The sequence below is a fragment of the Ranitomeya imitator genome, chromosome 1 (assembly GCF_032444005.1).
Source record: "Ranitomeya imitator isolate aRanImi1 chromosome 1, aRanImi1.pri, whole genome shotgun sequence".
Taxonomy (NCBI): Eukaryota; Metazoa; Chordata; class Amphibia; order Anura; family Dendrobatidae; genus Ranitomeya; species Ranitomeya imitator.
In genome coordinates this window covers 390,098,338-390,121,278 of record NC_091282.1, presented here as the reverse complement: position 1 = coordinate 390,121,278, position 22,941 = coordinate 390,098,338, and positions in this window count along the sequence as shown.

Sequence of the window (22,941 nt, the reverse complement as noted above, 5' to 3'; positions counted from 1 at the left end):
GATGGTTCGAGATTCCCCCTGTGCAGAGGCGGGAACTCGACAACTAACATTACCCCCGTCCTAGGGCCCCCCTCCTTGGACCTCGCTACACTCGAATGCCGCAATGAGCTGCAGAGCTCGATTGTGCTCAGCAGGCTCCCAAAACCGGTCCTCTGGGCCATAACCCTTCCAGTCCACCAAATAAAATTTCTTGCCACGTACCACCTTGCACCCCAAAATAGCGTTCACCTCGTAATCGTCTGTAGAGGAACCCTATGTCCCGGCAGATGACTCAGAAAACCGGGACATGTATACGGGCTTTAAGAGGGACACATGAAAGGTGTCGGTAATACCTAGGAGTGGAAGAAGGGCCAGACGGTAGACCACAGGGTTAAACTGTTTGAGGAACTTGAAGGGACCCAAGTAGAAAGGAGCAAACTTAGTAGACTGAACACGCAGCCTGATGTTACGGGTGGAGAGCCACACTAAGTTGCCAGGTGCAAAGGTCAGAGCAGGGCACCGATGAGCATCGGCGGAGGACCTCATTCTCTCCTTGGAGGCCCGAATGGCATCCTGAGTGCAGTCTCAAATGTCCAGTCCCAAATATGTGACCAGAGTCTGGTTGACCCTCTCTACCAACCCATTCATCTCAGTATGATATGCCAAAGAGAGATGCAACTCAATACTGAGTAGACGACAAAGCTCTCTCCAGAACTGAGATGCAAACTGGGCCCCCCAGTCACTGACAATTTTGTCCGGCATACCATGAAGGCAAAAGATATGTTTGGTGAACAACGCAGCCAGAGCCCATGCAGAAGGTAGCCGTGGAAGAGGCACCAAGTGCACCATTTTGGAAAAATGGTCGGTGATCACCCAGATAATGGTGCAGCTATGAGACTTGGGTAAGCCCACCACAAAGTCCATCCCAACCATCTCCCAGGGCCTGTCTGCCACCAGCAGGGGGTAAAACAACCCAGCTGGCCGTTGCCGAGGAGACTTGTTCTTGGCACAGGAGACACACGCCCGAACATAGTCTGCGATGTCACGAGTCATATGCAGCCACCAGTACGTCCTCGCCAAGAGCTCAGATGTCCTCTTGGTCCCAAAATGTCCACCCACCCTGGACGAGTGAGCCCAAGAGAGAGCCTCCGGTCACAAATTAGATGGAATGAAAGTCTTGCCTGGAGGCACTGACTCTAGCGAAACAGAGCCACAGTTCTCAGGCTCTCTGAAGGGACAATAAGCTGAGGCTCCTCCTCCTCTGATGACACTACAGAGCGAGAGAAAGCGTCGGCACGAACGTTCTTCCCCCCGGAAAGAAAACGGAGGGTGAAATGGAACCGGGAAAAGAACAGGGACCATCTAGCCTGATGAGAATTTAGCCGCTGGGCTGTCTGTAAATACACCAAGTTCTTGTGGTCTGTGAACACCTGGAAGGGAAAGTGAGCTCCCTCCAGAAGATTACTCCACTCTGAGAAAGCCAACTTCATAGCTAGCAACTCCCTGTCCCTGATGGAATAATTCCTCTCCGCTGGTGAAAAGGTCTTAGAGAAGAAGAAGCAAGAATGCTTTCGACTTTGAGCATCTTTTTGGAAGAGGACTGCTCCAGCACCAACGGATGAGACATCACCTGCCATAATAAATAGCTTATCTACATCAGGGCGATGTAGGATTGGAGCGCTTGCGAAGTGTGACTTAATCAAGAGAAATGCCTTGGAGACCTCCTCCGACCACAACTTGGGATTTGCCCCCTTCTTGGTGAGGGCAACCAAGGGAGCTTCCAAATTTGAGAAGTGGGGACTGAACTGGCGATAGTAATTAATGAACTCCATAAAGCGCTGCACCGCTTTGAGAGAATGGGGTTCCTGCCAGTCCATCACAGCCTGTAGCTTGGCAGGATCCATAGCCAATCCCTGGGCAGAGATGATATAGCCAAGGAAAGGCATAGAGGGAGTCAGCCCGTAGGAGGTCGAAGACCTTGGAAACATCTCTCCGGTGGGAGTCTATATCTGGAGAGTGGATGAGAATTGTCATGATTCCAATGGCAGGGAATCACAAAAGGACAAGCACCAACGAGCTCTAGGGTGATGGAACCTGAGCTGACCGCGACCCTAAACCTGAACACACAAATAACAATAGCCGGGGAACGTGCCTACGTTGATCCTAGACGTCTCGCACCAGCCGAAGATCTAACTTCCCCTATTAGAAGAAACACAGACCTCTCTTGCCTCCAGAGAAATACCTCACAGAAATAGCAGCCCCCCACATATAATGACGGTGAAATGAGAGGAAGGCACATACACAGTATGAAAACAGATTCAGCAAAATGAGGCCCGCTAAAACTAAATAGCAGAGGATACAAAAGTAAACTGCGCGGTCAGCAAAAAACCCTTCAAAAAACCATCCTGTAATTACTTGAACTCATGTTCCAACTCATGGAACATGAGGAGCAATTACAGCCCACTAGAGCAACCAGCAGCAAAGAAACAATTACATGCAAGCTGGACAAGACAAAAATAAAGCAAAATGTGGAACAAGAAAACCAAAAACTTAGCTTGTCCTGAAGATTACTGAAGCCAGAAGCTGAGGTAACAAAACACTCTGATAACCTTGATAGCCGGCGGGGAAATGACAAGAAAGCCCGGTTAAATAGGAAATTCCCAAATCCTAATAGAACAGGTGGACACCAGAGACAGCAGAACACAAATCACCCAGTACCATCAGTAACCACCAGAGGGAGCCCAAAAACAGAACTCACAACAGTACCCCCCCCTTGAGGAGGGGTCACCGAACCCTCACGAGAACCACCAGGACGACCAGGATGAGCCCTATGAAAAGCGCGGACCAAATCATCAGCATGAACATCAGAGGCAACCACCCAAGAATTATCCTCCTGACCATAACCCTTCCACTTGACCAAATATTGGAGTTTCCGTCTGGAAACACGAGAATCCAAGATCTTCTCCACAACATACTCCAATTCTCCCTCCACCAGCACCGGAGCAGGAGGCTCAAGCGAAGGAACAACAGGTACCTCATACCTCCGCAACAACGACCGATGGAACACATTATGAATAGCAAACGATGCCGGGAGATCCAAACGAAACGACACAAGGTTAAGAATTTCCAAGATCCTATAAGGACCGATGAACCAAGGCTTGAACTTAGGAGAAGAGACCTTCATAGGAACAAAACGAGAAGACAACCACACCAAGTCCCCAACACGAAGTCGAGGACCCACGCGGCGACGGCGATTAGCAAACTGCTGAGCCTTCTCCTGGGACAACTTCAAATTGTCCACCACATGACTCCAAATCCGATGCAACCCATCCACCACCATGTCCACTCCAGGACAATCAGAAGGCTCCACCTGACCAGAGGAAAAACGAGGATGAAACCCCGAATTACAAAAGAAAGGAGAAACCAAGGTAGCAGAACTAGCCCGATTATTAAGGGCAAACTCGGCCAGCGGCAAAAAGGTAACCCAGTCATCCTGATCAGCAGAAACAAAACACCTCAAATAAGTTTCCAAGGTCTGATTAGTTCGCTCCGTCTGGCCATTCGTCTGAGGATGGAATGCAGACGAAAAGGACAAATCAATGCCCATCTTAGCACAGAACGTCCGCCAAAATCTAGACACAAACTGGGATCCCCTGTCAGAAACGATGTTCTCCGGAATCCCATGCAAACGAACCACGTTCTGGAAAAACAGAGGGACCAACTCAGAGGAGGAAGGCAACTTAGGCAAGGGTACAAGATGAACCATTTTAGAAAAGCGGTCACACACAACCCAGATGACGGACATTTTTTGAGAGACAGGGAGATCCGAAATAAAGTCCATGGAAATGTGCGTCCAAGGCCTCTTCGGGATAGGCAAAGGTGACAACAATCCACTGGCTCGAGAACAGCAAGGCTTAGCCCGAGCAGAAACCTCACAAGACTGCACAAAAGAACGCACATCCCTCGACAAGGAAGGCCACCAAAAAGACCTGGCCACCAAGTCTCTAGTACCAAATATTCCAGGATGACCTGCCAACGCAGAAGAATGGACCTCGGAGATGACTCTACTGGTCCAACTATCCGGAACAAACAGTCTCTCAGGCGGACAACGATCAGGTTTACCCGCCTGAAACTCCTGCAAAGCACGTCGCAAGTCCGGGAAGACGGCCGACAAAATCACCCCATCCCTAAGGATACCAGTGGGCTCAGAATTTCCAGGGGAGTCAGGCACAAAACTCCTAGAAAGAGCATCCGCCTTCACATTCTTTGAACCTGGCAGGTATGAAGCCACAAAATTGAAACGAGAGAAAAACAGTGACCAACGAGCCTGTCTAGGATTCAGACGCCTGGCAGACTCAAGGTAAATCAGATTTTTGTGATCAGTCAAGACCACCACACGATGTCTAGCACCCTCCAGCCAATGACGCCACTCCTCAAATGCCCACTTCATGGCCAAAAGTTCCCGATTACCCACATCATAATTCCGCTCAGCGGGCGAAAATTTTCTAGAAAAGAACGCACATGGCTTCATCACCGAGCAATCGGAGCTTCTCTGTGACAAAACCGCCCCCGCTCCAATCTCGGAAGCATCAACCTCAACTTGGAAAGGAAGCGAAACATCAGGCTGACGCAACACAGGAGCAGAAGAAAACCGGCGTTTAAGTTCCTGAAAGGCCTTCACAGCCGCAGGAGACCAATCAGCAACATCAGCACCCTTCTTAGTCAAATCCGTCAACGGCTTAACAACACTAGAAAAATTAGTTATAAAACGACGATAGAAATTAGCAAAGCCCAAGAACTTCTGCAGACTCTTAAGAGATGCAGGCTGCGTCCAGTCACAAATAGCCCGAACCTTGACGGGATCCATCTCAATAGTAGAAGGGGAAAAAATATACCCCAAGAAAGAAATCTTCTGGACTCCAGAGAGACACTTTGAGCCCTTTACAAACAAGGAATTAGCCCGCAGGACCTGAAACACCTTCCTGACCTGCTGAACATGAGACTCCCAGTCATCAGAAAAAAACAAAATATCATCCAAATACACAATCATAAATTTATCCAGATATTCACGGAAAATATCGTGCATAAAGGACTGGAAGACTGAAGGAGCATTAGAAAGTCCGAAAGGCATTACCAAATACTCAAAATGGCCCTCGGGCGTATTAAATGCGGTTTTCCACTCATCACCTTGCTTTATTCGTATAAGATTATACGCACCCCGAAGATCAATCTTAGTGAACCATTTAGCCCCCTTAATGCGAGCAAACAAATCAGTCAACAAAGGCAAAGGATACTGATATTTTACGGTAATCTTATTCAAAAGACGATAATCTATACAAGGCCTCAAGGACCCATCTTTTTTGGCCACGAAAAAAAAACCTGCTCCCAAGGGGGATGAAGATGGACGGATATGTCCCTTTTCCAAGGACTCTTTAACATAATCCCGCATAGCAGTATGCTCTGGCACTGACAGATTGAACAAACGACCTTTAGGAAATTTACTACCAGGAATTAAATCTATAGCACAATCGCAATCCCTGTGAGGAGGAAGCGAACTGAGCTTAGGCTCCTCAAAAACATCCCGATAATCAGACAAAAATACAGGAACCTCAGAAGGAGTAGATGAAGCGATAGAAATCGGAGGTGCATCATCATGAACCCCCTGACATCCCCAGCTTAACACAGACATTGTTTTCCAGTCAAGGACTGGATTATGAGTTTGTAACCATGGCAGACCAAGTACTAGAACATCATGTAAATTATACAGTACCAGGAAGCGAATCACCTCCTGATGAACGGGAGTCATACGCATGGTCACTTGTGTCCAGTACTGAGGTTTATTCATAGCCAAAGGTGTAGAGTCAATTCCCTTCAAAGGAATAGGGACTTCCAGAGGCTCAAGACTAAACCCACATCGCTTGGCAAATGACCAATCCATAAGACTCAGGGTAGCGCCTGAATCTACATAGGCATCGACGGAAATGGATGATAATGAGCAAATCAGAGTCACAGACAGAATGAACTTAGACTGTAACGTACTAATGGCAACAGACTTATCAACCTTCTTTGTGCGTTTAGAGCATGCTGATATAACATGAGCTGAATCACCACAATAAAAGCACAACCCATTTTTCCGCCTATAGTTTTGCCGTTCACTTCTAGACTGAACTCTATCACATTGCATTGTCTCAAGTGCCTGTTCAGAAGACACCGCCAAATGGTGCACAGGTTTGCGCTCCCGTAAACGCCGATCAATCTGAATAGCCATAGTCATAGACTCATTCAGACCCGTAAGCGCAGGGAACCCCACCATAACATCTTTAATGGCCTCAGAAAGGCCATCTCTGAACTTTACAGCCAGGGCGCACTCATTCCACTGAGTAAGCACTGACCATTTCCGAAATTTTTGACAATATATTTCTGCTTCATCTTGCCCCTGAGAGAGAGCTAATAAAGCTTTTTCAGCCTGAATCTCCTGGTTAGGTTCCTCATAGAGCAAACCCAATGCCAGAAAAAACGCATCCACATTAAGCAATGCATGATCCCCTGGTGCCAATGCAAATGCCCAATTTTGAGGGTCACCCCGCAGGAAAGATATAATAATCTTAACCTGCTGAGCAGGGTCTCCAGAAGAGCGAGATTTCAAAGAAAGGAACAGCTTGCAATTGTTCCTAAAATTCAGAAAACTAGATCTATCTCCAGCAAAGAACTCTGGAATAGGAATTCTAGGTTCAGACATAGGAGCATGTACAACAAAATCTTGTATATTTTGAACCTTAGCAGCAAGATTATTCAAGCTGGAAGCTAAACTCTGGACGTCCATGATTAACAGCTAAGGTCAGAGCCATTCAAGGATTAAGAGGAGGAAAAAAAAAAAAAAAAAAAATCAGCCAGGCTGCAATTAAGGCTAGGCAGCAACCTCAGAGGAGAGGAAAAAAAAAAAAAAACTTCCTCAGACTACTTTTCCTCCTACTTCAGCCCAAACATTTTTGGCCGGCTATACTGTCATGATTCCAATGACAGGGAATCACAAAAGGACAAGCACCAACGAGCTCTAGGGTGATGGAACCTGAGCTGACCGCGACCCTAAACCTGAACACACAAATAACAATAGCCGGGGAACGTGCCTACGTTGATCCTAGACGTCTCGCACCAGCCGACGATCTAACTTCCCCTATTAGAAGAAACACAGACCTCTCTTGCCTCCAGAGAAATACCCCACAGAAATAGCAGCCCCCCACATATAATGACGGTGAAATGAGAGGAAGGCACATACACAGTATGAAAACAGATTCAGCAAAATGAGGCCCGCTAAAACTAAATAGCAGAGGATACAAAAGTAAACTGCACGGTCAGCAAAAAACCCTTCAAAAAACCATCCTGTAATTACTTGAATTCATGTTCCAACTCATGGAACATGAGGAGCAATTACAGCCCACTAGAGCAACCAGCAGCAAAGAAACAATTACATGCAAGCTGGACAAGACAAAAATAAAGCAAAACGTGGAACAAGAAAACCAAAAACTTAGCTTGTCCTGAAGATTACTGAAGCCAGAAGCTGAGGTAACAAAACACTCTGATAACCTTGATAGCCGGCGGGGAAATGACAAGAAAGCCCGGTTAAATAGGAAACTCCCAAATCCTAATAGAACAGGTGGACACCAGAGACAGCAGAATACAAATCACCCAGTACCATCAGTAACCACCAGAGGGAGCCCAAAAACAGAACTCACAACAGAGAATATCATCCAGATAAACTACGACCAAGGTGGAAAGCATATCCCAGAAGATGTCACTTACAAAGTCTTGGAAAACGGCTGGGGCATTACAGAGCCTAAAGGGCATCACCAGATATTCATAGTGCCCATCCCTGGTGTTAAAAGCCATCTTCCATTCATCCCCCTCACGGATGCGAATCAGGCTGTAAGCACCCCATAATTTAGTAAATACCCTTCCTCCCCGTAGCCTATGAAAAAGCTCAGATATCAGGGGTAGTGGGTACTTATTCTTAATGGTGATGGCGTTAAGACCCCTGTAGTCTATGCATGGACGAAGTTCTCCACTCATCTTCTGTACGAAGAAGAACCCAGCCCCTGCAGGTGACACTGACTTCCTAATGAATCCTCTTGCCAGATTCTCTTGGATATATTGTGACATTGCCTCCATCTCTGGGAGAGACAACAGATAGACTCGACATCGGGAGGCTCAGCACCAAGCAAAAGGTCAATAGGACAGTCATAGGGGCGGTGAGGCGGAAGGGTCTCCGCAGCCCTTTTGGAGAACACGTCCGCATAGGGCCAATATTGCTTGGGGAGAGAGGATAAATCTGCGAGTACCTCAGTAGTAGCAACCTGAACCCTTTCCCTCTAACAGCTACCCCCACAAGATTCACCCCATCCTAAAATTCTGCCTGTGGACCAACCGATATGAGGAGAGTGATACCGTAGCCAAGGCATTCCTAACAGGATCTCATCAATTCCCTCAGGAATGACAAGCAAAGATATAATTTCCTGATGAGATGGCGACAAGGACAGAGAAAACGGGATGGTCTGGTGTGTTATCTGTGAGGGTAGTGTCGAACCATTCACCACTCGTACAGTTAATGGTTGAGCTAGCATTACCAGGGGTATTGCGTGACGTTGGGCGAAGGCAGAAGACATAAAATTGCCCTATGCCCCAGAATCCATGCAGAGCTCTACCGAGTGAGTGAATGAGCCTATAGTAATTGTCCCCTTAAAGGACAATTTGGAGGCAAATGTCGCCGTGTCTAGTGTACCTCCACCTACTACCACTAGACGCTGACGTTTCCACGACCGCTGGGAACATCTGGTGGCAAGATGTCATGACTGCTGGCAAACATGACATACCTAGAGTGCACGAGCGGTCTGGGACTTAGAATCGGCTTGTGACACTTCCATGGCCTCATGTGACTCAGGGGCCTGGACGGGAGATTCCAAAGGTTTGGCGAAGGTGGGAGCCAGCCGAAACCTCTGCCTACACTGGGCTCGCTCTAACCTCCGCTCATGAAAACGGAGGTCAATACGAGTGGACACTGCTATTAACTCCTCTAGTGTGGCAGGAATCTCCCTAGTGACCAGGGCGTCCTTCACATGGTCAGATTACCCCAACCAAAATATCGGAATAAGGGCTGTATCCAACCACTCCAGCTCAGATGCTAGGGTGCCAAAGTGGATGGCAAAATAGCTGACCAAGGAGGGGCCCTGAGTTAATGCCAACAGTTGGAGCACCATATTATGGGTGACACGAGGTCCTAAAAAGACCTGTTTCAGAGTGCTCAGGAACAACGAAGCACTCTGCACCACATGATCGCCACGCTCCCACAGTGGCATAGCCCACTCTAACGCCCTGTCTGACAGGAGAGACACAATAAACCCCACCTTAGCCCACTCTGTGGGGAAACGAGAGGCCAGAAGCTCGAGATGTATAGAGCACTGACTCACGAAACCCCTACAAGATGTACTATTACCAGAAAATTTTTCTGGCAGCGGGAGGCGAGATAGTGTCGGAACAGGGGTGGCAGTGGACAAGGTTGCTGCAGCCATGCTAACAGCCTGAACAGCAACTGCGGTTACATCCACAGCTGAGGTTGTGCACTCGAGAGCTGCCAACCTACCCTCCAGCTGCTGGATGTACTGCAAGGATTGCTGTTTGTTACTAGCCAGACCCTGACGCTAGTGTAATTTTAGGGCTGGCGGAATGCACCAAATTATAAGAGAAATGGTATAGGTGCATTTTCAGCCTAGGGTCCACTGTGCAGAGATGGAACCTGCTGCTGAGTAATGACGGACTATATGGCGGTACAATGTGGATACCCACATGGGTTAACTTCACCCAGTGTGAAGGAAGCAAACTCTGTTGCGTCTCAGGGCCGCACCAAGAGCGCAAGCAAGGAGTCACAGGACTCTATACCAAGACACAGGATTAGAGTATGTAGACAATAAAGCAGGTGAAGTCAAAGAGGCTCATTCATGAATAAAAAAGTATAACATTTATTAGGTACATCATCATAAAGCAATCTCCGTATAGCAATACAAAGTTAGTAATACAAAAAGAGGGTTTCTCACTATTTGTACAAGGATCCAGGTAAAAATGTTCCTACACCCACACAAACATAAAGTATATCGGCCAGAGGTTCAAGTTCTCAGCACCATGTGTATTACAATTGCAAATAGCCACTATACAAGGGCTACCGTTACAAGATGGTAAAGATATTAAAAAGAATGAACCTCACCCATGTTAGCCTTAGTGTGGACGGGTTGATGATAGATAGGAGAAAGATAGATAGATAGATAGATAGATAGATAGACAGACAGACAGAAAAAGGCTAAAGCAGCAATGTAATAGAAAAGAATGCAAACCTAAAAACTTCCATTAAGTCCACAATAAATGTATTATATGGTAGCACCCCATGGCCCTGGTCAAAAAGAAACTGAAGGAGTAACTGAAATGTTACTGTCACTACATGGCTTAACAAAGGTTTGCCTTTTTTCTTGATTTGAACCATGAAGTGTTGACATTTTTATATATTATACTGTAGATAGAAAAAAGAAAGTGAAAAAGCAGCACAATAAGAGCCACAGGGTGCAAAAGTTTTCCCAGGCATGTACCAATCCTAGTAAATATATCCACACAAAATGGAAGCAGCACACCATAGTAGAGTCAATTCACGTGCAGTTTAATTTCCCTTCTGGCGACGTTTCAGTCCCAAAAATGGACCTCTTTCAAGCAATACAAGGGTAAAATTGTATAGTATTTATAGAGACTCAATTATTTAGGTATTTAACAACAATTAATAAAAATACATAATATATCACATTATTTTACATGATACAAAGCCATGGTGATAAAGTCCATTAAAAAAAATATAAAAGTTTAAATCACCCCCCTTTTGCCCCATTCAAAATAAATCAATAAAAAAATCAAATCTACACATATTTGGTATCGCCACATTCAGAATCGCACGATCTATCAATAAAAAAAGCATTATCCTGATTGCTAAACAGTGTAGCGAGAAAAAAATTCGAAATGCCAGAATTAGGTTTTTTGGTGACCGCGACATTGCATTAAAATGCAATAACAGGCGATTAAAAGAACGTATCTGCATCAAAATTGTATCATTAAAAAGCCAGCTTGGCACGCAAAAAATAAACCCTCAACTGACCCCAGATCATGAAAAATGGGAACGCTACGGGTATCGGAAAATGGCACAATTTTTTTTTAGCATAGTTTGGAAGTTTTTTCACCACTTAGATAAAAAATAACCTAGTCATGTTAGGCCTCTTTCACACTTCAGTCATTCGGCGTCAGTCAAAAACCGCCATTTTCATCAAATAACGGATCCGCCATTTTTTTTGGCGGATCTGCTATTTTCCCATTGACTTGCATTAGCGACGGATTGTGGCGGATGGTCGTCCGTTCCATCCTCCATGCGACGGATCCGTCGATATTGGGCGGACGTTGTCTAGACATTGACGGACGTTGTAACGTTTTTTGTCGCCGCCGAAAAGGCGGACCGCGGCGGATCCATCGCGTCCGCCACTTTTTAGAATAGGCGCCTATGGGCTTTTTGGCGGATCCGTCGCCCCAATCCGCTATTTTAATTGAGCATGCTCCAAAAAGTGAATACTTTGCCCAGACAACCCAAAAACTATATAAAGAGGACACGTGTTAGGAGTCGAGTTTCCTCTGCTGCACAAGGGGAATCTCGATCCGTGTCTGCTGCGGTCTCCCATTCTGCTTCGGCCGCAGTGGGCTCTGCTCAGCGGAGGCGTCGCTCCCAGCGTCTTGCTGGGACTGATTCTGTGCAGGAGGTTACTGCTGCCTTTTCTGGCTCTCCTGTTGTACCCTGCACTGATCTGCGGCGAGCGGGCTTCTCTGGGACTAAGTCCTTATTTGCACACACTGAGCATGCCCAGGGCAAGATCTCCCGTTGGAGATTGAGGGTCACATGCTCAGGCACTGCAGCACATCCCATTGGTCCTCTTGGCAGGTCCTGAAAGGGCAAAACTTCTGTAGCTGCTTCCTGTGCAGCAACTATATAAACTGCGCATGACCGCACGGCCATGCGATAGTATTGTCTTGATATTATGTGTGTGTGTAGATGGATGTATGTCGATGGATGAAAGCTCCTAAGTATCCCTCCCTAGAGTTGTTGACTGCTCGCGGATGATGGTAGCTATCTAGCGCCCGACTAGCCATCTGCACATAACACACATCACAGCGTCCTGTTGCTGTGTCCGCCAGTACGGCGCCGTGCGCTTCCTCTGCGCTTTCCTTACCCAAGCCTGGGTGGTTAGTGGCGCCCGTCAGTGCGGCACCGCACGCACTCTCGTGCCTATAGATTCTATTTAATTAGTTTCCTTACACACCCAGTTGCGGTGTTGTTCCATCAAGTGTCTAATCGGACTTCAATCCTGTGTAGGGGTTGAGTTTGCTGACTCCTTGCTCGCGCTCTATGTGTGGTACTGCGCTCCTGTGACGCAACAGGATCGCTTCCTTCACGCAGGGTGAAGTTAACCCATGTGTGTATTCTTAGTACTGCCATATAGTCCGTCTTACTAGCAGCGGGGTCTTTTACCTGCACGGTGGACCTCGGACTGCAAACGCACCTAGTTTCATATCATCATTACTTGGTGCGTTCCGCCGGTCCTTAACAACAGGTCATTCCCAAATGTACCAGCCAGCAAGAGAGACCCTTCCATGCAAGAGAGACCCAGCCAGACCCTGCCAGCAAGACCTTGCCAGCCAGGCCCTGCCAGCCAGCCAGAGAGGCCCTGCCAGCCAGCCAGAGAGGCCCTGCCAGATCCTGCCAGCAAGACCTTTACAGCCAGGCCCTGCCAGCCAGCCAGAGAGGTCCTGCCAGCCAGCCAGAGAGGCCCTGCCAGCCAGAGAGGCCCTGCCAGCCAGACCCTGCCTGAGACAGCCATGTGAGTACTGCCATCCAGCGTGCATGTGTGCGTGCGTGCGTGCGTGTGTGCGTGCGTGTGTGTGTGCACGTGTGTGTGTGCGTGCGTGTGTGTGTGTGTGCGTGTGTGTGCGTGTGTGTGTGCGCGTGTGTGCGCGTGTGTGTGTGTGTGCGTGTGTGTGTGTGTGTGCGTGCGTGTGTGTGTGCGTGCGCCTGCCTGCCCTGTTTATATTTTTTTCATACTATGCTGGTATTTTGAATAGCTGTGCATTAATATGTGTTTTGTGTGTATAAATGATGTGTGATGTGCTCCGCATTTTTGTTGTTTTCCATAATGTACTTGTATTTCAAATAAAGAGCAGTGTAGCTCCTACTGTACCCTAAAAAAAAGTAAATTTTAAAAAATATAGTAATACAAATTTCACAAAACTGTCAGTAGTCTCATATCAAGATAAATGTAATATTGGGTATATATGCAGTAAAGGTTATATATACAAATGCGTAATGCAAATCTTTGCTATAGAAATTGTTATATGGTTTTAGAAAATACAAACTTTAGGTTAATCATAAATAACAATTTTTGGAATTGGTATTTTAATTTTGAATGAGGAACATTTTTTATAAGGTTAAACTTTGTTTAGGTGGGTTTTACCAACATGCGCATTGCGCATATCAAGTTAAGTAGTTTTGGTGTTGCTTTAAAGGGATTTTTTTTGGGGGGGGGATTTGTGGGGAAACAGGAAGTAGAGGGTTTGGCAGCTTGTGCATCAAGCATATCTAGCATATCAAGTTTGACGGTTAAGAAATTTTTTTTCTTTTGTGGTGGGGGTAATCTAAAAGTAAGTTGGTACTGTAGTAGTACTGACCAAAACGTACACAGGCAAGCTCCCCAAGTTTTGGAAAAAGATGTAAAGTCCCAGCTGCATCTATTAATCTATCCTTCCCTAAAGCTGCATCTATCCTTTTGTATAGTAGCTTAGAACTCTCTTTATACTTGCAGATCCTAGGGACCAAGAGGGACGCAAGGGACCGACTACCCACCAAAGAAGCAAGCCCCCAAGTTTTTTAAAAAGATGTAAGTGTAAAGTCCCTAAAGCTGCATCTATCCTTTTGTATAGTAGCTTAGAACTCTCTATATACTTACAGATCCTAGGGACCAAGAGGGACGCAAGGGACCGACCAACCCAAGATTATTGAAAGAACATGTCTTCTTCTGAGAACTCCCCAGCACATCATCAGCAAACTGAGGTGTCTATTTTTTTTTCTTATAATAAATTTTTTTTGGGGGTACAACTATGGTAATTGTATTTTAACCCTTTATGTGTTTATTCACAGGAATATGAAGCAGAGGGGCTTCCAGAAGGAGACGGACAGGGTGGAGAAATACAAGGAGCGGGAGCGCATAGTGTAAGTTTTGCACAGATCGATCCTCACATACAACACACTACACCCAAAACAAACATTCAGCACAGCACACACAATACATATTCCTCTATCCAAGAACAATATTAATTAATTTTTATTTTTTTTTGTTTTATTAGTCTTCACAATCCGGAGCTCGACGTAGAGTTCCTCAAAGCACCTCCCATAGTCGTCGGAATGATAAACGCGGCGGTCGCCGAAGAGTAAGTTCCTTTTTGTTTTTGTTTTTAGTAAACTGTAAAATTCATGTGGTGTAATCTTTCCCTTTTTATTATCTTTTTGTTAGGCTTCACAGCGTGCTCCCGAACAAGATGACGAAGAGGAGGGCATCGATGTGGACACCCTCATCCAAGCGGTACAAAGTCGGGAGCCGCTGTGGAACATGTCGGACCGCCGCCATGCTGACCAGTTAATCACCCGATGGCTATGGGAGGAAGTGTGCAGTGCTGTTCTTGATAACTGGGAGGAACTCGATGCTGGGGCCCAGGATCTAGCGCGTAAGTATTCACACTTCATAACCTTATGTTAGGCATGATTTAATGTGGTGTATAGTAACCAATTTTTGCTTTTTCTTTCCAGGTAACAGGATTATCGTGCGGTGGCGGTCACTCAGGGATCGCTTCAAGAGGGAGTTTAATAAGGAGATGCAGGCCCCGAGTGGATCTAGAGGACGCAGGAGCAGATACAAACATGCCAGAGCCCTGTCGTTCCTCCGGTCGACGCTGCTGAGCAGAAGGTAAATATTCAACACCACATATTTTCAGTCAAACTGTAAAAATGTGTAACCTTCAATTTTTTTTTGCAGTAAGGGCAATTGTAATAGCCAGATACTAATTTTTTTTTCTTCTTTAACAGCACTTTCTGCAGCACTCGGGAGCCTGCATCAGAGTTGCACCCCTCTGGAGCGATCCCTCAAGAGTCCGCCACCGGGGACCACGTCGACCCCTCTGTTTCTGCACATTCCCTTTCGTTTGATCTCTCAGACCCATCCACCAGCGCTGGAGCAGCAGGGCGGACTTCGCCACTTGAAGCTGCAGGTGATGAGTTAGAGTTCCCTATACCCCACCCCTCTGCCACTGCCGCAACATCTAGACCACCTTTGTGGTCAGGACGGCAGCGCCAGAGAGGTCAGGAAAGGAGCTATGCGCCTGACTTTTTGCAGCTCAATGCATCCTTCCACAGTGCCATCAAGCATTTGAATGAGCAAACGTCTGCTGGGTACAATATGCTTAACAAAAGCATACTTGAACTCAGCAGTCGTCTGGATAGGATGCAATCAGATGCAAACCAGTCATCAAGTCACTGTTTTTTTCAGTCGGTCCTCAGGCACATGGAAAATCTAACTCCTGACCTGCAGATGCATGTGATGCAAGGCTGCCACACTGCTCTAGCGCAGGCGATGTCCCAAGCCCCTCCACCTACCCTTCATGTTTCAACACCTTTCCCCTCTCAAGCCACTGTGTATCCTTCCGTGCGTCCTCCTCCTGTCCGTCCTCCTCCCGCCCATTCTACTCCTTCGTCATTCGTTCCTTCCCCCTTAGTCTTTCCCAGTTTTTACCTTCCCCTTTCCATTCTTGCACTTTAAATTCTCCGTTCCCGAACCCAGCAACACCTTCATACTTCACACACACCACATCTGCACCTCAACTCTCTGCCCAAACTCGTATTTTCACCACACATTCTACTTCTGTTCCTCCCCGTGATGTCCGTGATGTCCTGTCTCCCACTCTCGACGTGGTCCAACCTGTCAGCCCCTCCGCTACTATCTCCACCCAAAATTATGAGAATTTGTAAGAGTCAAGTAATAAACTTTTTTTGGTTTAAAAACAATTTTATTGTCTTTCTCTTTTTTTATTAAAAAAAAAAAGGTTTAAAGCCACCAAGGTTATGGTAATAGTAACAATAAACAGTGTTTAAAGGGTACCGTTTCAAAACATACAATGCTGCATTAAAGTACAAAGGTTTTGTAAGCAAACAAAAAATGGTATTTTTACAAGTGTAAAAAGCAAAAAAATTTTACACCATTTCATACTGCCAGTCAACTGATCCTGCAGGAGACATGAAGTAGTCTGCAAAACTGTCCCGCATTCTGGAGACTGCTACTGGACTGCGAAAAGTGGGGTTGTGGTAATCCTTTTGATAAAACAAAATTGTGCAGGACCACGCACGCTTTGACCACATCATCGACAGTTTCAGTCTGCAGTTTAATTGCAGTTAGCAGGACTCTCCATTTGGCAGTTAAGATGCCAAAAGCACATTCCACAACTCTTCGTGCTCTGGTTAAGCGGTAATTGTAAATTTTCTTCCTCTGGGTCAGTCCACTACTTCCAAAGGGTTTCAGAAAATGTGGGGAAAGCTGGAACGCATCATCTCCAATGCAAACAAATGGTAATAGTGGACCAGTGGTTCCAGGGAGAGGTCTAGGGGGCGGAAAATCAAATGTCTCTCCATATAAACGGCGCCCCATTGGTGAATTTTTAAAGATTTGTGAGTCATTTGCGCGTCCATACGCACCGATATCCACAGCGATGAACTTGCATTGTGCGTCGGCTATGGCCATCAACACAATTGAGAAGTACTTCTTATGGTTATAAAACTGTGATCCAGAGCCTGAAGGTTTGACGATCCTTATGTGCTTTCCATCAACTGCTCCAACACAATTTGGGAACTGGCAAATTTGATGAAAATTTTGGGCAATCTCCAGCCACCTCTCCTGTGATGGCTCTGGTATGTATTCCACTTGTAGGCACTCCCACAATGCCCGGCAGGTATCTCTGATAATCCCCGAGATGGTGGATATCCCAAGCCTAAACTGAAAATGGAGGGATGAGAACGACTCTCCAGTTGCAAGGAATCTGTTAACAAAACGAAAAGACAATAATTAATAAAAAAATTCAAAAAACAACATTACAGTTATAAGTCTGATGAATGAGAATCATTTTAAAAAAAAATTACTTACCGAATAGTCACCATGAGACGCTCCGCTGGTGATATGGAGAAGCGTATCTGAGTGTCTCGTCTCCGTATACAGTCTTCCACATGGCCCAATAAAATTTTGAAATTTTCAGCTCTCATCCTCACATAATTGAAGAACTTCTGAGGGTTTTCCCTTAGTTCGATGTAAAGCGTGGAATAAACATCACGGGTCATACGTTGTGCTGTGATGGGATGGATCCACAGCCTTCTCTTCCGCCGCTGCCGCAGGATTCGCAGTCTTTCTTCCTCCCTCTCTTGAACGCTGACTGCCAACTGATTTGCCTCAAAAGTAAAATCCGCATAGATCTTTGCAATGTTCGCCAGTACTCCTTCCATTTCTGCCACTTTCTCTACAACCTTTCAAAGATGTGGTGTAAATACACACTATATATAGTTTTCCAGTAGTTTCCAGTAGCCAATCACATTGAAATCCTCCCCTTTTAAAAAACGGATCCGTCAAAAAACGGTTACAACGGATGTGAAAACGGTTGCAACGGTTCTAACGGATCCGTTTTTTTAACGGATCAGGGCAGCTGATCCGTCAAAAAAACGGATCCGTTAGAACCGTTTTCACAACAAATTTGACGGATCCGTCGATCCGCCACGATGTCGGACCTAACTGACGCCACAAAACTGAAGTGTGAAAGAACTCTTAGGTGTCTATGAACTCGTAATGACCTGGAGAATCATAATGGTAGGCCAGTTTTAGCATTTCGTGAACATAGCAAAAAAGCCAAACAAAAAACAAGTGTTGGATTGCACCTTTTTTGCAATTTCACTGGACTTGGAATTTTTTTCCTGTTTTCTAGTACACGACATGCTAAAACCAATGATGTCGTTCAAAAGTACAACTTGTTTCGCAAAAAAATAAGTGCTCACATGGCCATATTGATGGAAAAATAAAAAGTTATGGCTCTGGGAGGGAGGGGAGCGAAAAACGAACATGGAAAAACGGAAAATCCAAAGGTCATGAAGGGGTTAATGTCCTGGTGGAATCGTTCACCTTGCTCTTCACTCACAGCTCCCAAATTTTCAGGAAAGTTGTCATGGTGGGAATGGAGGAAATGCACTTTCAAACTCATCAGGCAATCTAAAGCTTGAAATGCTTTCAGCATTCGTCCGACAATTTTTTTGTAGTCAGGGTCTTGTATATCTTCAATGCATTGATGTGAATTAATTAATAGTAATTTTGACTTTCAAAACCCTAAGATAAAAAAATACCAAAAATTGAAAAAATATACTAAATTTGAAGAGAATTTAGCATTTTGTGGCAAATCCTGACGTCCAGGATTTTTTTCAATATTTTTTTCATTTTCAGCACACCAAAATATATGGAAATTATATGAAAATAATCAAACAGCTTTTTAGTCGCAGACCTGTGTAATGTTCTAATTGTAAAAGTAAACACATAAAGAATAATAATAATTTTATTTCTATAGCGCCGACATATTCCTCAGCACATTACATTTTAGAAAGACTTGTACATATAATAGACAATAGAATACAATAGACATATCAGCATATCAGTAAACACGTAGATCAAAACAGATACCAAGAGGAATGAGATCCCTGCTTGCAAGCCTAAATTCTATGAGGAAAAGGGGAGATGCGAAAGGTGGATGGTAAAAATTGCTTTAGTTGTTCGGACCAGCCATAGTGTAAGAATCAGATGTTCATGTAATGCTGCATGAACCGGTTATCAGCCTAAGGCCGGCGTCACACTCAGCGTATGAAAATACGGTCCGTTTTTTACGGCCGTAACACGCAGAAATGTCCCCAAAATAGGGATCCGTATGTCATCCGTAGGCAGGGTGTGTCAGCGTATTTTGTGCATGTCATCCTCCTTATGTAATCCGTATGGCATCTGTACTGTGAGATTTTCTCACAGGCTTGCAAAACGGACATACAATGGATCCATGGGCTCAAATAATCGTAAAAACATATATACTGTCTCTCTCTCTCTCTCTCTCTCTCTATATATATATATAGTTAGGACTAGGGTTGAGCGAAACGGGTCGTTCATTTTCAAAAGTCGCCGACTTTTGGCAAAGTCGGGTTTCATGAAACCCGATCCGACCTCTGTGCGGGGTCGGCCATGCGGTACGCGACTTTCGCGCCAAAGTCGCGTTTCAATGACGTGAAAAGCGCCATTTCTCAGCCAATGAAGGTAAACGCAGAGTGTGGGCAGCGTGATGACATAGGTCCTGGTCCCCACCATCTTAGAGAAGGGCATTGCAGTGATTGAAGACACAAAAGAGAATAGTAAAACCAAAAACACTCAGTTTGAAAAACTGAGTGCTAGTAAAAGATGTAAAAAACAGGGTATTTGGTTGATACGTTTTTTGCAAAAAATGTATACTAAGCTGCTCTACCAATCTTCACGGTATACCCTTATCAGAGCAGTCCTAACTAATGTATGCAATCCCTATCTGATGTATTTAAAAACCTGATCATCTGTATATAACCTGTGTGAACAGGGTTCAGAGAGGAAAAATCCATGTGTGCATACAGGGTAGAACAGCTTTTGTGCAGATAGCCCAAGAGGAGTGGTGGAACTCCCCAGTCTTGTAGACACAAGAGAACAATTATGGAAACAGGAACACATGGGCTACTTGCACAGTGAACAAGTCTGTATGATCATGTTCACACACCACCAAGAAACCTGAAGACACAAAAGAGAATAGTAAAACCAAAAACACTCAGTTTGAAAAAATGTTGCAGTAATCTGCAAGTGCTAGTAAAAGATGTAAAAAACAGGGTATTTGGTTGATACGTTTTTTGCAAAAAATGTATACTAAGCTGCTCTACCAATCTTCACGGTATACCCTTATCAGAGCATTCCTAACTAATGTATGCAATCCCTATCTGATGTATTTAAAAACCTGATCATCTGTATATAACCTGTGTGAACAGGGTTCAGAGAGGAAAAATCCATGTGTGCATACAGGGTAGAACAGCTTTTGTGCAGATAGCCCAAGAGGAGTGGTGGAACTCCCCAGTCTTGTAGACACAAGAGAACAATTATGGAAACAGGAACACATGGGCTACTTGCACAGTGAACAAGTCTGTATGATCATGTTCACACACCACCAAGAAACCTGAAGACACAAAAGAGAATAGTAAAACCAAAAACACTCAGTTTGAAAAAATGTTGCAGTAATCCGCAAGTGCTAGTAAAAGATGTAAAAAACAGGGTATTTGGTTGATACGTTTTTTGCAAAAAATGTATACTAAGCTGCTCTACCAATCTTCACGGTATACCCTTATGAGAGCAGTCCTAACTAATGTATGCAATCCCTATCTGATGTATTTAAAAACCTGATCATCTGTATATAACCTGTGTGAACAGGGTTCAGAGAGGAAAAATCCATGTGTGCATACAGGGTAGAACAGCTTTTGTGCAGATAGCCCAAGAGGAGTGGTGGAACTCCCCAGTCTTGTAGACACAAGAGAACAATTATGGAAACAGGAACACATGGGCTACTTGCACAGTGAACAAGTCTGTATGATCATGTTCACACACCACCAAGAAACCTGAAGACACAAAAGAGAATAGTAAAACCAAAAACACTCAGTTTGAAAAAATGTTGCAGTAATACGCAAGTGCTAGTAAAAGATGTAAAAAACAGGGTATTTGGTTGATACGTTTTTTGCAAAAAATGTATACTAAGCTGCTCTACCAATCTTCACGGTATACCCTTATCAGAGCAGTCCTAACTAATGTATGCAATCCCTATCTGATGTATTTAAAAACCTGATCATCTGTATATAACCTGTGTGAACAGGGTTCAGAGAGGAAAAATCCATGTGTGCATACAGGGTAGAACAGCTTTTGTGCAGATAGCCCAAGAGGAGTGGTGGAACTCCCCAGTCTTGTAGACACAAGAGAACAATTATGGAAACAGGAACACATGGGCTACTTGCACAGTGAACAAGTCTGTATGATCATGTTCACACACCACCAAGAAACCTGAAGACACAAAAGAGAATAGTAAAACCAAAAACACTCAGTTTGAAAAAATGTTGCAGTAATCCGCAAGTGCTAGTAAAAGATGTAAAAAACAGGGTATTTGGTTGATACGTTTTTTGCAAAAAATGTATACTAAGCTGCTCTACCAATCTTCACGGTATACCCTTATCAGAGCAGTCCTAACTAATGTATGCAATCCCTATCTGATGTATTTAAAAACCTGATCATCTGTATATAACCTGTGTGAACAGGGTTCAGAGAGGAAAAATCCATGTGTGCATACAGGGTAGAACAGCTTTTGTGCAGATAGCCCAAGAGGAGTGGTGGAACTCCCCAGTCTTGTAGACACAAGAGAACAATTATGGAAACAGGAACACATGGGCTACTTGCACAGTGAACAAGTCTGTATGATCATGTTCACACACCAGCAAGAAACCTGAAGACACAAAAGAGAATAGTAAAACCAAAAACACTCAGTTTGAAAAAATGTTGCAGTAATCTGCAAGTGCTAGTAAAAGATGTAAAAAACAGGGTATTTGGTTGATACGTTTTTTGCAAAAAATGTATACTAAGCTGCTCTACCAATCTTCACGGTATACCCTTATGAGAGCAGTCCTAACTAATGTATGCAATCCCTATCTGATGTATTTAAAAACCTGATCATCTGTATATAACCTGTGTGAACAGGGCTCAGAGAGGAAAAATCCATGTGTGCATACAGGGTAGAACAGCTTTTGTGCAGATAGCCCAAGAGGAGTGGTGGAACTCCCCAGTCTTGTAGACACAAGAGAACAATTATGGAAACAGGAACACATGGGCTACTTGCACAGTGAACAAGTCTGTATGATCATGTTCACACACCACCAAGAAACCTGAAGACACAAAAGAGAATAGTAAAACCAAAAACACTCAGTTTGAAAAAATGTTGCAGTAATCCGCAAGTGCTAGTAAAAGATGTAAAAAACAGGGTATTTGGTTGATACGTTTTTTGCAAAAAATGTATACTAAGCTGCTCTACCAATCTTCACGGTATACCCTTATCAGAGCAGTCCTAACTAATGTATGCAATCCCTATCTGATGTATTTAAAAACCTGATCATCTGTATATAACCTGTGTGAACAGGGTTCAGAGAGGAAAAATCCATGTGTGCATACAGGGTAGAACAGCTTTTGTGCAGATAGCCCAAGAGGAGTGGTGGAACTCCCCAGTCTTGTAGACACAAGAGAACAATTATGGAAACAGGAACACATGGGCTACTTGCACAGTGAACACATTTCTCAGCCAATGAAGGTAAACGCAGAGTGTGGGCAGCGTGATGACATAGGTCCTGGTCCCCACCATCTTAGAGAAGGGCATTGCAGTGATTGGCTTGCTGTCTGCGGCGTCACAGGGGCTATTTCCGCCGACCGCCATGTTACTGCTGCTGATCTGAGCTTAGGGAGAGGTTGCTGCCGCTTCGTCAGAAGCAGGGATAGCGTTAGGCAGGGTCCATTAACCACCAAACCGCTTGTGCTGTAGCGATTTCCACTGCCCAACACCACCTTCGGTGTGCAGGGACAGTGGAAGCTACATTTTTTTTTTTTTCCCCTCAGCGCTGTAGCTCATTGGGCTGCCCTAGAAGGCTCCCTGATAGCTGCATTGCTGTGTGTACGCCGCTGTGCAAACCAA